General features: G+C 53.8%; 3 non-coding genes across 3 annotated transcripts; all 3 read right to left on the bottom strand.

Moving 5' to 3' along the window:
- Window positions 1–7,777: 7,777 nt before the first annotated feature.
- Window positions 7,778–7,849, bottom strand: TRNAQ-UUG (transfer RNA glutamine (anticodon UUG)). The gene has a single exon. It is a non-coding gene; the product is annotated as a tRNA-Gln (tRNA).
- A 2,319-nt stretch (window positions 7,850–10,168) lies between these two features.
- TRNAF-GAA (transfer RNA phenylalanine (anticodon GAA)) lies at window positions 10,169–10,241 on the bottom strand. Its single transcript has one exon. It is a non-coding gene; the product is annotated as a tRNA-Phe (tRNA).
- A 924-nt stretch (window positions 10,242–11,165) lies between these two features.
- Window positions 11,166–11,247, bottom strand: TRNAS-UGA (transfer RNA serine (anticodon UGA)). Its single transcript has one exon. It is a non-coding gene; the product is annotated as a tRNA-Ser (tRNA).
- Between the last annotated feature and the right edge of the window lie 6,040 nt (window positions 11,248–17,287).

The following is a 17,287-nucleotide window of genomic DNA, read 5'->3' as shown; positions in this document are numbered from 1 at the left end:
ATAAAACAAAGAACCAAAGTCCCAGTCTGCCTGTCTGGGCCTTCTCTCCCTAGGAGAGTCTGAGCCCTTGTTCGTAGGTGTCATAAACAGATAGTTAAGGGTTAATGTCTCTTTTACCTGTAAAGGGTTAAGAAGCTCCATAAAGCTGGCTGACACCTGCCCAGAGGACCAATGGGGGACAGATACTTTCAAATCTTGGTGGAGGGAAGTCTTTGTTTGTGCTCTTTGTTTTGGGGGTTGTTCGCTCTTGGGACTAAGAGGGACCAGACGTCCATCCAGGCTCTCCAAATCTTTCTGAATCAGTCTCTCATGTTTCAAACTTGTAAGTAATTAGCCAGGCAAGGCATGTTAGTCTTATTTTTGTTTTCTCAACTTGTAAATGATCCTTGTTTGCTGAGAGGATTTTACCTCTGCTTGCTGTAACTTTGAACCTAAGGCTAGAGGGGTTTCCTCTGGGCTATATAAATCTGAAAAGTATTTTCCATCCTGATTTTACAGAGATGATTTTTATCTTTCTTTGTTTAATTAAAAGTTTTTTCTTTTAAGAACCTGATTGATTTTTCCTTGTTTTAAGATCCAAGGGGATTGGGTCTGGACTCACCAGGGATTGGTAGGGGAAAAGGAGTGGGGATGGTTAATTTCTCCTTGTTTTAAGATCCAAGGGGTTTGGATCTGTGTTCACCAGGGAATTGGTGACGCCTCTCAAGGCTGCCCAGGGAGGGGAATGTTTTGGGGGGACAGGGAGTGATCCAGACACTAACTTCTGGATGGTGGCAGTGTTACCATATCTAAGCTAGTAATTAAGCTTAGAAGGGTCCATGCAGGTCCCCCACATCTGTACCCTAAAGTTCAGAGTGGGGAAAAAACCTTGACAGTAGGCTAAGGCCTTTGGCTAAGCAGCAGGGGCAGCCATACACTGGGAAGTGAACGGTCACATCCTCACCTCCCAAACCCGTCACACTGAACTAAGGTGGGGTTGGGCTGTTAGGAAGATGATCCTGTCCCAATAGTGTCCATCACCACCAGATAAAGAAACAGATCTTAAGGGAGCATCCGGTCTGGCAAGAAATCTCTTCTCAATGGTTGTGGTTGTGAAACCGTCATTTCTGTAGAGTTTATCTTTATGGCCCCCGCTTTTCTGTTGTCAATCTGTCTGGTCCTCTAATTCTTTCTGTCTGCTGCAGATTTAATTTTACTGGGTGTAAGTTAATTAGGGGAGTGAGATGTAATTGGTTAGAGAATTCTGTTACAATAGGTTAGAATTGGTTAATTACATTTCAGTAAAATGATTGGTTAAGGTCTCGCTGAGAATATTACCGTATAAACTGGGGTCAAACAGGCAGTGGGCGGGGAAATTGGAATCATGCTTGCTAACGGGGGGATGGGAATAGGGAACGGGGAACAGGGACACAGGCAAGGCTCTGGACTGTCGGAGCTGGGAAGGGGGACGTGAGGTAAACACTCTGCAGTGTCAGAGCTCATAGACTCATAGACTTTAAGGTCAGAAGGGACCATTATGATCGTCTAGTCCGACCTCCTGCACAACGCAGGCCACAGACTCTCACCCACCCACTCCTGTAACAAACCCCTGACCTATGTCTGAGCTACTGAAGTCCTCAACTCATTGTTTAAAGACTTCAAGGTGCAGAGAATCCTCCAGCAAGTGACCCGTGCCCGACGCTGCAGAGAAAGGTGAAAACCCCCCAGGGTCTCTGCCAATCTGCCCTGGAGGAAAATTCCTTCCTGACCCCAAATATGGTGATCAGCTAAACCCTGAGCATGTGGGCAAGACTCACCAGCCGGACACCCAGGAAAGAATTGTCTGTAGGGATGTGGGGTAAACGCTCTGTGGTGTCAGAGCTGGGTAGGGAACACTGGGGAACGGACTCTGTCCGTGTATAGAGATCAGCCTGACTGGTGTGAAGGGCTTTGGAATCTGCTTGCTTGGAAACTAACCCCAGTAAACATCCTTCTGTCTGCGCTTCGGACTTCTGGTCTTTTGCTGCTTGCTGTCTGTGTGACAAGAGCCAGGGAAGCGGGCAGGGGAAGGGAAAGCCCTCTAACAATGGCTCCTTGCTCCTCTCCCTCCAGGCTCAGGGGTCAAGGATGGGCAGGACTCCAGGCTCTGCTTGAGGGATCCTGGCACAGGGGCTGGTGGGGGAGAAAGGATTGTAGATTCTGACCTGCACTCTGGAGAAGAGGTAATAAGTGAAGGAGTATTTTTGATTCTTACGTTGCTTCAATGTCCCCAGGGCTAGAATTCTACATTCCATAGGGCCAAATGAGGGGGTGAAGCCATTTGGCTAATGAAAACCAGTGATCCAGGGGAGGTTTGCACTCACAACCTCAGCACTGCCCTATAAGTACTGTGTGCTAATCAATTGTGCCACTGGAGCACCTGTTAATTCCTAGTCTCTCAGTCCCCTAGGTTGATAAAGGCAAGGAGTGACCCCAAAACATTCTCAGTGGGGTTAGGAGCTGGTATCAACAAGTGTTGTACTTGGTGGGGTGGATTCTTCTTAAGGCTTCCAGGCACCATTTGACCCTTTTGTTCGTCCCTGTGTAATAACAGAGCTGACTGAGACTCACTGTAGAGTCTTGCTGCAGACCAACAGATCTGAAATCACTGATCACCAGGTCTGAGCATTCGTCCTGCTTTGGGACAGCGTCTCTCATCCAACAAACTGCCCAGTCTGCGCTAGCAGTGAGGCTCCCTCACTAACTGCTGAAATCAGGGAGAGCTGTGTGAAGTGCTGGGACCCAGGGGTGCCTGAACAGGGGCGAACAACACCCCAGGACTTTTAAAAATGGGAGGGCTCTGCCTTGCCACTTTGTAATGACCGTAAGAGTGAGTGAGGGTGGGGAGGGGGCCGAGAGCAGTGAGCGGGAGGAGGGGTCTTGGGGGAAGAGGCAGGGTAGGAGTGGAGGTTAGCTGGGGGGTGTGTGGGGAGAGGGCTGCCCGCAGCAAGTAATGGGGGTGGGGGCATGCAGGGGAACTGCTCCCTGTCCCAGCTCACCTCTGCTCCGTCTTCTCCCCTGAGCACGCTGCCCCCGCTCTAATTCTCCTCCCCTCCCAGGCTTGCCGCACTAAACAGCTGATTAGCACCGCAAGTCTGGGAGGCGGGAGAAGTGGAGCGGCACCAGCGTGCTCAGAGGAGAAGGCAGAGGGGAGGTGAGCTGGGTTGGGGAGCTGCTGCAGGGGGGGCTGCCTGGCTCTTTGCCATGGCCCCCGCCCCTGCTCCGCCCCAGCCCTGCCCCCCCGCCCCTCCGCCCCTGTACTCACTGCATGGTCCACTCCTCTGGCTCCCAGCCATGCTGCCGGCGAGTGCTGTGGGGCAGTTCCCCTCTCTCCCCAAACTTGGGAGCCAGGGGAGCAGAGCAGGCTGAGGCCCCAGGCCTGTGTGTGGGGAAGCAGAGGGGGGCTGGTCCCAGGCCTCTGTGGGTGACAGGGGGTTGGCTACTTCCTGCAGGAAGTGGAGTGACCCGGCCCCAGCCTGCTATTGCACAATCCCCAGCCATGCCGCACAGCGTGCCCCGAGAGGGAGTGGGGGGCCAAGCAGATGATCGAGCACGAGGGGGTCATTCTCATTGGTAGCTGTCTCGTGGCAGTGAGTTCAACAGGCCTTGGCACATGCTGTGTGGGGCAGGAGGTCCTTGTATTTGGAGCAGTGGGAGTGAACTGCGTGCAGTTGTGTCTCTGAGCACAACTGTGAATGTTATGGTGTGTGTGAGGGGTTATTGTGAGTGTGGCTGGGGGTGTGAATGTTTCTCTCTCTGGGGGTTGGACTAAAATGTCCCTCTGGGTGTGTTGTATGTGAGTATTCTTGGGATTGTGTGAGTCCCTTTGTGTGTGTGTGTGTGTGTCACTTGCTGCAGAATACAAAATCCTGCAAAGCCATTTCCTACTGGTTAGCCTAGCAACACACTGATACAGTGTCACAGATGCACACACACACAGAGCAGGGCTCAGCAGAAGGCAGCAGGGACACACACGTCTCCCCTGGGCCAGCTTGGACAATTGTCCATCACTACTCGGCACAGTGCTGGTGCCCCCACACGAGGGTGGGCAGTGACCGGGGAGAGAGGGCAGATGTGCTGGATCTTTAAAAGCAGCAAAGAGTCCTGTGGCACCTTATAGACCAACAGACGTATTGGAGCATGAGCTTTCGTGCGTGAATTCCCACTTCGTCGGCTAGATTCAGAAGGAAGCACTTTGGGAAAATCAGTCAAGGCCCTTAGCAGAGCTGGGACACAGACCCAGTGACCCCTGCACCACCCTGGGAGGGCAGTGGGGTTTAGTGGTCAGAGCAGGGAGGGGCTGGACACCAGGACCCCTGGGTTCTATCCTTGGCTCTGGAAGTGGAAGGGGTCTAGAGCAGGGGGACTGGGATCCAGGACTCCTGGGTTCCATAGGGGAGACTGTTTTTCCCTGTGCTTCCCTCCCTCGAGAGCCCAGCCCAGCCCCCTAGTGGAGACTGAGCAGGAGTCGGGGGAGTTGTTCTCCCACTCTGGAGTTATGATTCAAACTCCTCCCCCAGGGAATGTGACATCACAGAATCTGCCCCCCCCAACACAGAGAAAACTAGTGGGGTTAGGAGGGTTCTAGCTGCAGACACCCCTTGTCATTGCAAAAAGCCCCCAAACCTACTTGCACCCACAAAACACCCTCTCAGGCTATACACCCCCTGCTAGGACAGGACCTCTTGCTCCCACCCCTTTTCTGATCACCACAAGCTGCTCCCAGCCAGGCACCACACCCCATTCACACACCTTTTGTCACTACGTAGCTCAGTGGCAATCACTGCCCCGAAGTGACTCCGGTGCAGGCACTCCCCACACGAACTCCCCACACCGGATTCTGTCCACACACAGAGAATTCTCTCTGCCCGGCTCCTTCGGTTCATCTCGCTGCTCCCAGTACTGCCGCCAGACACTGCTCATCTGCATAACCCCGCCCACGGACACGTGACACCTTCTCTCCTGCTGGTTTCAAGGGAGTGAGTTGCCCTTGGGGAGTGAGCAGGTCACAGCACGTCACAGCCCCAGCCAGGCCGGCTCCAGGCACCAGCTCAGCAAGCAGGTGCTTGGGGCGGCCAAGGGGAAGGGGCGGCACGTCGGGCTCTTTGGCAGCAATTCGGCAGCAGGTCGCTCGGTCCCTCTCGGAGGGAAGGAGCTGCCACCAAATTGCCACCGAAGAATAAGGCAGCGCAATGGAGCAGCCGCCGATTGCGATCGTGGGTTGTTTTTTTTTCCCCGTCGCTTGGGGTGGCAAAAACCCAGCCCTGGCCCCAGCACGTCACAGCCCCAGCACACATCATAGCACGTCACAGCCTGGGGCAGGGAGATATTGGGGGAGGGGATGAGGGGAGAATGGGGGACGGAGAGACCCAGCCTTATAGACCCATAGGGGCAGGGAGATATTGGGGGAGGGGATGAAGGGAGGGAGAGACCCAGCCCCATAGACCCATAGGGGCAGGAGATATGGGGGTCAGGAGGAGAGGAGAGGAGGTTGGCAGAGACCCAGCCTGGAGTGCAGGGAAAATGAGGTGGGGTGGAGGGAGGTGGGGAACAGAAGAGACATGTGTGGAGTGGTGAAATGTTGGTCCAGGGAAACTGAGTCTCTCCCAGGACATGCTGTGCAGGGGGGAGCACAGGGGCAGAGAGAGAGACCCAGCCCCACAGAGCCCAGGAGGGATATTGGGGGCAGGGGAGGGATGGAGGGATGAGAGACCCAGGGCCATAGAACTCCCATGGCTCCCAAGTTTGGGGGGAGGGGGGAACCACCCCACAGCACTTGCTGGCGGCATGGCTGGGAACCAGGGGAGTGGACCAGGCTGGGGCTGGGTCACTCTACTTACCATGCAGTGAGTGCAGGGGCAGGAGGGCGGGACTGGGGCGGAGCAGGGGCAGGGGCCATGGGGAAGAGCCAGGCAGCCCCTCCTGCAGCATCTCCCAGCCCCAGCTCCCCACTGCTCTGCCTTCTCCCCTGAGCACGCCGGCACTGCTCCACTTCTCCTGCCTCCCAGGCTTGCGGTGCCAATCAGCTGTTTAGTGCGACAAGCATAGGAGGGGAGGAGAATTAGAGCGGGGGCGGCGTGCTCAGGGGAGAAAACAGAGCAGAGGTGAGCTGGGACAGGAAGCGGTTCCTCTGCACGCCCCCGCCCTTGTTACTTGCTGCGGGAAGCCCTCTCCCCGCACGCCCCCAAGCCCCCTCCCCAGCTTACCTCCTCTCCACTGCCTCATCTGAGTGTGGCTTTTGGTTCCCCCAACCACTTGGCACCCTAGGCAGCTGACTAGTTCGCCTAGTGGTTGCACCGGTCCTGGACACTGCCTATCAGCAGGATTCCTCCTCCTCCTCCTCAGTAAGATTAAATCTCCGCAGCTAGACAGCTGGTGCATCTGCTGCACCACAGTCCCCCATGCCTGAGCCTCCCTGCCAAAGCCCTGCACCCGGCTCCAGAGAATTAAGTCTCACATCTCACTGGGAACTCGACTTCTTGTGCTCAGAGAGTCTCGGCCCCCCTCAGTAGCTGACCTGAGAAACACAGCGTCTGCAAAAGCAGCAAAGAGTCGTGTGGCACTTTATAGACTAACAGACATATTGGAGCATGAGCTTTCGTGGGTGAATCCCCACTTCGTTGGATGCATCAGTGTTTGCCTTTTCCAAAGAAGTGCCTGGAGTGCCTTTTTTTATGTGACCCCGTGGCCTAATGGATAAGGCATCTGATTTCGGATCAGGGGATTGAGAGTTTGAGTCCCTTCGTGGTTGTGCTTGTGCAGCTTTACCTTTGGGCTAAAAGTCCTGCTCCCTTCAGGGCTGAAACCTCTTCTTGGCTGCTCAGGCCAATGCTCTGGCTTCAGCTAGAGCCCTGGGAAGGAGTTGGGGGGAATGGGCATCACAAAGGCTGGGGCAGGAGCCCCAGGTGCTTCCAGTGTAGCCTTTGCCCTTCCTGACTTGCCAAAGAAAATGGGCGGCTGCCCAGGGCTAGTGTGTAGAGCAGTTTCCCTCTTCCAAATGTGCGCCAGTCTCTGTGTTTGAGGTGGTTTGCTACATGGAGCCTGGGTGTTTCTCTGCTTCTCGCCAGCTGGAGAAAAGCCTCTTGGGGTAAAATCTCCTGCCCCATGGCAAAAGTGAGCACCTTGAGTGGGAATGGTAAGAGGCCCCACCAGGGGGGCTGGCCCTGCTTTCCTACCCTCTTCGATAACGGCCACAGAGCATCAGCAGCTGCCTCGCATGCTGGTCTGTGGGTGGCCTTCAGTGGGTGTTTGGCATGGCAGGGAGCAGGCTGGCTGAGTGTTTTTGTGCCTGTCTGAAGGCCACACATAGGCATGGTCCTGCCCTCCTCTTGCCCTGTCCTCGGTTGTTGTGTGGCTTTTAAGCCTTCCCTTGGAGCTGTCAGCGCCAACCGCCTCTGCTCTAGGTGCCCAGAGGAGGAGAGGTGTGCTGGGCTCCAGCCTGGGAAGCCTGGCCCTGGCACTCCTTCCTTTAAATGCCATGTGGGCAAGAGGAAGAGCTGCAGCTACAGGGACCAAAGTTGTGGACATCAGATGAAGCAGCAAGAAACCAAACCATCAGGTCAACCCGCAGGAATCTCTAGCCAGACTGTTAAGTTCTAGGACCCCACCCTATAGCGGCCAGCTGGACCAAAGACCTATCTCCAGTGGGCATCAGTGACCCATGAGGAGGAGAAAAAACCCTTGCTGAAGTTTACCCAGGTAGAAAGTAACTATACACATTGAGCTCCAAGACTTTGCAGCAAACTACAATATCTGCAGGAGGTCCCACTGAGATTTGAACTCAGATTCCAGGATTCAAAGTCCTGAGTGCTGCCCATTACACCATGGAACCTGCTCCCATTTTGTTTTCTAGACCCCTGGGTCTCTCGGCTGACTGGTTTGCACTCTGCACTTATTGCTTCCCACCAGCGGCTTCCTCTCGCAGGACTCTCTCTCCTCCTCCAGCGACTGTTGTCCTGCACTATGGGATCCGCGGGTCCTGCCCTGAGTCCCCACATCCCCCTGCTTGGTCTCCATTCCCTGCAGGCTGCAAAAATGTCAGGGGAGGACGCCCCTCCCTTCACTCGGTGCTCCCGCTCATATCGGCCAGCTGCAGCCTCATCTCATGGAACTCGGGCAGCTGTCACTTGATCCGGTTGTACAGTCACAGGATCACTGGCTCCCCAGCCTGGATGCTCTTGTGGAAATCCCACAGGCAACACTGCAGGACTTGGCACCATTGGTTTCTTTGATATTGCGGTGTTTGCCTGACCGCTGGAACAAAGCCGCCAACTCCTCCCTCACCGACTTCCGTCAATCCCTCTGGTTGCCATAGAACCCTCTGATGCTTTCCTGTTCTGCCAACACCGCCAGGCCTCACCCCCCTGCTCCTTTATCTTGCAAGCTCTGGATGTTCAGCTTCCAATGTCCTCTGCCCTGGGTCAGGGACAGGGACAGCTCCAGGCACCAGCGCAGCAAGTGCATGCCTGGGACGGCAAGCTGCAGGGAACGGCCTGCCAGTCACTGTGAGGGTGGCAGTCAGGCTGCCTTCAGCAGCATGCCTGCAGGAGGTCCTCTGGTAATGTGGATGTTGCCTCTCTCCTGATTCCTGAGGAAAGGAACCTTTCCAGGAAATGGCCATGGATTCTGGGAATCTGCATGTGGCTGGTGGAGAAGCACCAGGAATCATTTGGCTCCTGGCACACAAGGCAATTTAAAACTGGGTGCCCAGACAGGGGCTTGAACCCTGGATCCTCAGATTAAGAGCTTGATGTGCTACCAACTGAGCTAGTTGAGATCATCTTCTCCGTTCACCCCAAGAGCGAGCAGATAGGCAAAAGAGAGGCAAAAAATGTCCCCAGAACCCCTCCTCTTTTTCTGCACAGCCGCTGACTGTCAGCAGGATTACTCCTCCTCCTCCCTTCTGTGCCTCAGTGTGACTAAATCTCCACACCTAGACAGCCGGTCCATCCGCTGCACCCCAATCCCCCATGCCTGAGCCTCCCTTCCAAAGCCCTGCACCTGGCTCCATAGAATTAAGTCTCACGTGTTGCTGGGAACTCGACTTCTTGTGCCCAGAGAGTCTCAGCCCCCCTCAGTAGATGACCTGAGAAACACAGTGTCTGCCTTTTCCAAAGAAGTGCTTGGAGGGTCTTTTCTTATGTTACCATGTGGCCTAACGGATAAGGCGTCTGAGTGTGGATCAGAAGATTGAGGGTTTGAGTCTCTAGGTGGTTGTGTTTCTGCAGTTTTACTATTGTGCTGAACGTCCTGCTCCCTTCAGGGCTGGAACCTCTTCTTGGCTGCTCAGGCCAATGCTCTGGCTTCAGCTAGAGCCTGGGAAGGAGTTGGGGGTTGGGTGTCACAAAGGCTGCGGCAGGAGCCCCAGGTGCTTCCAGTCTAGCCTTTGCCCTTCCTGACTTACCAAAGAAAGTGGGCGGCAGCCTGGGCTAGCGTGTGCACCTGTCCCTGTGCTGGAGGGTACTTGCTACATAGCGTCTTGGGAGCCTGGGTGTTTCTCTGCTTCTTGCCAGCTTGGGAAAAGCCTCTTGGGGTAAAATCTCCTGGCCCACAGCAAAAGTGAATACCTTGAGTGGGACCAGTCAGAGGCCCCACCATGGGGGCTGGCCCTGGGCCCTGCTTTCCTACTATCTTCTGATGTTGGCTACAGAGCATCAGCAGCCGCTCTGCATGCTGGTGACCTTCAGTGGGTGTTTGGCATGGCAGGGAGCAGCCTGGCTGGGTGTTTTTGTGCCTGTCTGAAGGCCACACCTAGATATGGTCCTGCCCTCAGTTGCTCTGTGGCTTTTAAGCCTTCCCTTGGAGCTGTCAGCACCAGCTGCCCAGAGGAGGAGAGGTGTGTGGGGTCACTTTTACAGATGCCCCTTCCTTGGTACTGCTCTTGCTCAGCTGCACAGAAGAGTTTTCATCCCCAACCCCTGCTTAGCAGCCCTCTGGCACCATTCCTGAGGCTGCCCTGCCTCACTTTCTTCCCACCATGTTGGGAAAGACAGCTCTCATCATTAAAGGTCAGATGGGCCAACTAGGGGCAAGTAAGCCCCTTCTGTGTTTTCCTACTGCAGATCCCAAGGTCAGGAACTCACCTTGGGTGGAGGCACTGCTGTGCTCCCAGAGGGCAAGCCATCTCTGCACAAAGCATAATGACAGGGACTGCCAAAGCCCAGGATTGAACCAGGGACCTTTAGATCTTCAGTCTAACGCTCTCCCAACTGAGCTACTTTGGCAGTTGCATGACAGTATTTTGGCCTGTTGCTTCTCTATCTGGGATGTTTTTGTCAGCAGTCGCACACAAAAAGGACAGGAAAAGAATGGCTGCTTCACACCCCCACTGGAGGAACCCGGCGCCCTTAGCTGTGGTGAGTAAGAAGTGTCTGTTAGCTGACAGGGCCTGTCCCCCAGGAGCTGGAACAGTAGCTGCCACCTCACCCTTGGCTCCAGGCTGTGAGAAATGCTCATTGCCTGGCTGCATGGGCGGATGTTGCTCCGTGCTCTGGAGAGCGTCTGTATAGGTCTTTCAACCCCCCGTCTTCAATGAGACAGTCTGGTAAGGTCTCAAGTGTCCCCTCCGGCCTGGCAGCTGAGAGTCTGTGCAGACATCAACCCCCCTGCCAGCCCCAGAGCCAGCAGCAGCGCCAGGCCCCCCCCAGCACCACAGGGGCACTCAATGCACTTGCTGTGGGGAAATGGCTCCTTAGTGTCCAGCTGCTAGAGTGAGAGTCAGGAGAGAGCAGTGTCTGGCTCACCTTGGGGGAGAGAAGAGACCTGATGAGTGCGGATCTCCCTCAGCCTCCCCCGCAATGCTGGTCAGTTGTATTGTCACTGTGATAGTCAGTGCTTCCCTTCAGGGCCGGCCCTAGAGGGGTCCGGGGCAAATCCCATGGAGTCACTGACTTGGCTCCTTTCACACACTAGAGAGAGGAGCAGAACCAGGGTTATGGCTGATCTATGGGGCACTAGGTGAGTGGCAGAGGCTACAGGCACTGAGAGTTTGCCTGACACCTCAGGGACACAGGGGGAGGTGGTGTCCCAGGCATCTCTATGAAAGGAGCAGAAGAGGATTTACTTGGGGTGGGGAGAGACTTGAGAGTGTCTCAGGGGGTTGTACACAGGGAATTGCTCGGATAAGATACTGGCTAAAACACAGGCCTCGCTGTGAGCAGGATTTGAACCTGCGCAGAGGAACCCTATTGGATTTCAACTCCAACACCTTAACCACTCAGCCATCACAGCTGAAGTGTAAAGGTGCCCCAATGCCAGAGAAACTGGTAAAGAATCACAATGACCAGGTGTGAAGTCATCTGAACTACAGAATTCCCACCGCAAACCTGGCTCCCAAAGCACAGGGGGGATTTGGGTTTGTTCTCTTTGCTTAGCCATGTGCAGTCGCACAGAGAGCGCGTTTAAAAGTCTCCCCTCCCACAGAGCGGGAATAGGAAATTATTCTCAACTTGAAGCCTGATGCGAATGAGGATGTCCGGACCACAGGGCTAGGGACTGACCTTTGCTATAGAAACCAGTGACACACGGAACCAGGCTAAGGAAAATGTTTCCTGGAGTCAATAACTGGATTAGCAGCAGTATTGTGCAGAGAAATGTCTCACAAGAGGAGACAGCGCATTGGTGGTTTGGTAGCAGAAGTCACAGCTACAGCAGGGGAGGTCTAGCTTTGGTTTCTGGCCAACAGAGGAAGGAGTTTTATTATCTCCAAATTTCAGTAGAAAAATTCAGACCCAAACTGTGTGTGGTGGGAGTTTCTCTGGTTTCGTTTGTTTTTCTCATTTGAAATGTCCTTGATCATTTTTCTGGGAAAACAATTTGGACAAGGCAAAGGAAGAGTTAGAACAATTACAAATCTCCATGGGAGTAAAGAGGGTCTCTCAGCACCAGGGGAGGGGTGGAGATTTTCATGGAAGGGAGTTGAGGAGATAAATGAGAGGCTTTTGCTCCAGCAAAGGGAGCGGCTTGGGAGTTTCATTTTTACCAAGTGAATCCCCCCCCGCAACATACACACACTGCTTCCCTGCTGCTGCTACCCCAGCTCAAATCTCACTGACACCCCCAGCATGTGACCTACAGCTTTCTCCTGACAAAGCCCTTATCTATCAGAGACAAAATCCCCTCATCTGCCCCTTCTCCCAGCTCAGCCCTCTGCCCCCAGAGCCCAGGACAACCCTGACCTAGCCATGCCGGGGGGTTGGGCTTAATCTTCAAGGTCGAGCGCAAAATCTTCAGCCGGGGATGTTTCGCTCCCTTCCCACCTCGGCCCAAGCGGCAAGGGGGAAATGGATGAGACACGCCGGCTGGAAGACACCTCTCTCCCACTTCTCTATAGCCTTCTGTGACGTTATTAATATGAACTGGGACCGTAGGGATCATTGTTGCCACCACTGTTATATATGTGCAGCAAATATTGTGCAAAGGTTGTCGTGTGAGGTGTCTATGACAAGGTTATGATTTGCTGGTTATAATTTTGCTGGCTGTGCGTTCCATTTTTGTATTTGAAGTTATGAATATGGGCTATGTACTTGTATCTCAAATGTATTTGATTCCAAGTAGCCTCAGTGTCATCAGCCCCCAAGTCCTTCAGGAGTCCATAGCAAAGAGACCCCTCCACCCACAATCCTGGACTCCCTGGGAGGTGCCTCCCACACTCCCCCCCAACCCAATGGGGCATCAAGGAATAAAGTGGCAGCATCTGGTGTCAGTGGGGTTCAGTGGCTCAGGCCAGACACCTGAGCTGGGGACCCACCCCCATAGCACTGCTCGAGGGCCTGGGCCCGGAGTGTTCACAGCCCCTTCCTTACCCCTCCGAGCCCAGCCAGGCTCCTCACCTGGAATAAAGCAGAAGCGTCTGTCGGCCTCGCTGCTGTCCAAGTTCCAGGTGCTGCTGTTGTCCCACAGGAAGCGGGCCGAGCTGCTGGGGCTGGGAGAGGGATCCTCCACCTCCTGCCCTGGGAAGGCTGGAAGGTCCCCACTGACCGGGCAGGGCGATGCCTCCTGCTGGAAATCGGGGCTGGGCTCCTGGGGCTGCTGCTGCCCACACAACAAGCCTCGGAACCACCCTGCCCGGTTCTGCACCAGGGCTGGGTCCTGCTTGCCCAGCTGCATCCTGGCCCAGCTCCATTTTGGCCTTGACGGTGCCTCTCCCACCTCGGCGCCTGCACCGGGAGCAGGTTTCCTCTTCCAGAAGGCTGGGCACTTCCACCTCCTGGCCCGGCCGCGAGCTCCTTCCCCGCCATTGGGGACGGTTGGGCCGCTCGGCTCCTGGGGAAGATGGCAGCTGCTTTCCACAGGCTCTGGGGCCGCCTGCAGAGCCTTCTTCCTGAACATCCTCAGGAGCCTGGCCATCCTGGAACCGAGCGGGGAGCAGATGTGAGTCTGGGGTCAAGGCAGCCTCTCACTAACCAACTTGTTTGGTCTCTCCCCATCCCTGCCCCAGCCAGAGCAGCTCCTCCTCCCCCCACGGGGGAGCAGGGAGTGCAAGCTACACACACTGGCAGGAGTTCATTGCATGATCTGCTCCCCCTCAACCTTCCCCCTCGTCATCCCTGGGGCTGCAAGAACCGGGGAGTCTCGTCCTTTTCGAGCACTGGGGTCAGTCACAAAGACCACTGGTCACTTTGGACAAGCAGCTCCCTCCTGCCAGCCCAGGACACACTCACACTTCCTCCCACCCATTCCCCACCCAGGCTAGAGAAGGAACAGAACTCAGGAGTCCAGACTTCTCCTGGGAAACCATTCCCCACTTCAAAGTCCCTAGACATAGCAAGGCCAGGGCCCCTTCGTTTCCCATTGATTTCCATGCTCAGCAGCTCCCCGGGTCCGGCCCAGCTCAGAGACTCTCAGCCTGGGGAACAGTCTCCCACAAGGGAAGGGCTGGGAGCCCCATTGCTGGGACCTTGCCAAACACGCTGGAGACGGCTCTGGAGAAGCCCCTCCCCAGTCTGAGAGTGAGGGGCTTCTGGGGGCTGTTTGCAAAACTAATGTCCTTTGGGAGAGATTCTCTCCCCCTCTTTCTGCCTCTCCCCAGACAGACAGGGGATGCCACCATGGAGCCCTAATGCCACTCACTTGCTCTGGTGATGAAGCGATGGATGGAGGATGTTCAATGTCATCCCTCGCCCTTCTCCTCACTCTCCAAGCCCAAGACAGGCTGGAGAGGAGGGTGGTGACCTGAGGAGTTACCCTGCCCAGCCAGCAGGCAGGGTGATGACACTGGGCGATCAGCTGGCTGTGAAAACAAGAGTCTGTCTTATTGCCAGGGAAAGGAGAAACTTGGCCAGCAGCAGGGGGTGCAGAACATCACCCTAGTGCAGGGGTGACAGCGCCTCCGGGATCCTGAAATCCCAGCACTTTACACACCTTCCTGGAGCCTCCCAACCCCCCTGGGCTGTCAGAACTGCAACCCCAACCCTACTGATGAGAAACAAACCTGGGGAGGGGAAGCTACTGACTCAGGGTCACACCAAGTGTCAGAAGTATAGATGGGACCCAGCAGTCCTTCTTTCCAGGCCCCTTTGCTAACCACTGCTGCACACTCCCTCCCACAGCTGGCAATTACAAGCAGGCCCTCATGGCCGCTCCCCCTGCCTATGAGAGGGAGTGTGCTCCGCTGGAGACACTGGACCAGGGGACTGGGAGTCAGGACTCCTGAGTTCCATTGATGGGATTTCATTCTTTCCCGCTATTGAAAAGTGCTGGGAATCTCCCAGACAAAGCTGCTCTGACAGTGCTAATCAGCATCTGACCATTCAAGGACGGAGCGCACTGCCCAGGAGGAGGAGTGTTTGGCTCTGGGGTTGCACTTCATCCCAGTCTAGAGAGAGGGGCCCAGCCATGGAGTTTGGCTCAAGAAGACCAATTCTCCAGTTTGTTAAGGGCATTTTGAATTCCAGTCCTGTGATCCAAAGTGCTTGGTGTCATTTGCAAATTTTAGAAGCATGCTCTCCACTCCATTTTCCAAATCAGTAATGAAAATATTGAATAGTACCAGACCCCGGACTGATCCCTGCCAGACCCAACAGGTACATCCTCTCTGTTGGACAGCCAGATATGGAGAAGGGCTCTTGGAGTCTGGGCTTTCAACCAGCTCTGCACCCACATCACACTGATTGCATCTAGACCACATTTCCCTGGTTTGCTTGTGAGACTGTCCTACGGGACTGTGTCAAAAGCCTTAGTAACACCAAGCTAGATCCCATCTACTGTCTACCCACCTTCACTAGGCCCGGAACCCTGCCGAAGAAGGAAAGAGGATTGGTTTGGAATGATTTGTTCTTGACAAATCCATGCTCACTAGTCCTAAGAACCAAACTATCCTGTTGGTGCTGCTGACAAACTGATAGTTTAAGAATGTACTCCAGTATCTCTCCAGCTATGGAAGTGAGGCGAGCTAGTAAGTCTCAGAGTTCTCTTTGTTCCCTTTTAAAGATAGGTCCTGTCTTGTTGAAGGGTGGGAAGATGTTCTTCTTCAGGGATCTCAGACGAGAACTGGAGCACAACACCTGGTTTGTTAAGGCCACAAAAACAGAGGCAGGAACCTCTTCTCTCCTCCTGGCAAAGAACCCCAGGTACCTGAGAGATAGGGACACACATCCATGAATGGGCTTTAAAAAAGGCAGTGGTTAAAAAGTTTTGCCCCAACCATTTCTTGTTTCCACAGACTAGACATTTTAGCAAACTTCAGAATTCCTTGGTGCTAAACACCGGGAAACTCCCCTTTCTCCTTCACAGAGGGTTTGAACGCCCCTTATATCACCCAGGCTAAGGACTGCCCAGAGTTCGAGAACTGTCCCTGTTCCCATTGGACAGATGGGGAGGAGCCTGAGGTCCAGAGAAGGGAAGTGACCTACCCAAGGGCCTACACAGCAAGGCGGTGGCAGAGCCAGAAAGAGAAGCCACCGGTCCTGACTCCTGTTCTAACAACCAGGAAACCTCCATTCCCCAGAGGCAGGGATAGAGCTCAGGAATTGAGATGGTGGAGAAATTTAATTGAAACCATTTCTATCAGAAAATTCCATTCAGACTAAACCACTTTCTTTCTCGAAATCAAAATAAATGGGATGAAAGTTCTTTGCAAAAATATTTTGTTGCAAAACAAAAGCATCTCCTGTTTGTCAGAGTGTGTTAAATTGCCTCATTGCACACAAAGAGGAGACACTTAGATTACAAACATGAGATAAGATGCTTCACTCTGAGCTAAGTAGTTGCTGCTCTTAACAATTTCAAAATAAAAAAAATACAAATAAAAGAGACTATTTCAGCTAGTCTATTATGTCATAATTTGCTCTGAGCAAAGGTAATAGGACACCTCATATTGTGCACTACCCCTAGTGACACTCTCCAATGGATCCCCATCCTCCACCCACCGAGAGGTAGGTAGAAGCGGATCCTTATTATCCGTACTTGAAAGAGGGAGAAGCTAAGGCTGAGAAAGGAGAATTGACTTGTCTTAGGTCACACAGCCAGCCAGTGGCAGAGTTGGGAATAGGACCCAAGAGCCCTGATTTTCAAACTAACCATCAGATCTTGAATTTCAAACATTGACTGACTTTAGTAAAGTGTTCTCAAATGAGCTGCAGACCAACACTGCACAGTAATTATTCAGCAAGTATTGTAGGAGAACTGCAATGTTAGAGAGAATCATGAACTATTCAGAGACTATTAATGCACTGAAGCAGCAGAATTCATCAAACATATAACTGGTTCTGACTTATTTCCTTGGTCTTCAAAGAGAGCAACAAGGACCTGAGTCTCCTCCCTGTCAATAACCCCCTGCTCAGCCAATCAGGGTAGAGACTGAGAACAGGAGGCCGAGGGTTTTCACCAGAGAGCCCAAAGGATGGCCCAAGTCACCAGTGGGGATCACTGCCCGAGCACTATTTCAGCTCCACATTTCTGGGTGGACCTCCCACAGTGTGTGCTGCCGAGCACTCCCCCGCAACACACACACACACACACACACCGCTCCTGGTGTTGGGAGGGGAACAGGTGAAAGGACAAAAGAAGAAAGAGACAAAGAGAAAGGAGGGAGGGATGGATGGAGGAAAAGGTGAAACAAAAAGGACAAACCCTAATGTCCCAGTGATTCTAAAGGACAAAATCCCAGGTGCAGAATAAAATTCTGCATCCTTAAACGTGTATTTTCCATGCCTAGATTTCAACTATCAACAGAGAGATCAGACTGAACAGGTTTCAAACCTCGAGGAGGCTCTTACCTTCTAAACAGGGACATCTGTTTTCTAGTAAAATCACAAAAAGGGAAGGAGAA

This window comes from Gopherus flavomarginatus, unplaced genomic scaffold, assembly GCF_025201925.1.
Source record: "Gopherus flavomarginatus isolate rGopFla2 unplaced genomic scaffold, rGopFla2.mat.asm mat_scaffold_74_arrow_ctg1, whole genome shotgun sequence".
Lineage (NCBI taxonomy): Eukaryota > Metazoa > Chordata > Testudines > Testudinidae > Gopherus > Gopherus flavomarginatus.
Note: the sequence above shows the minus strand (reverse complement) of the source record. Positions and strands in the feature narration are given on the sequence as shown.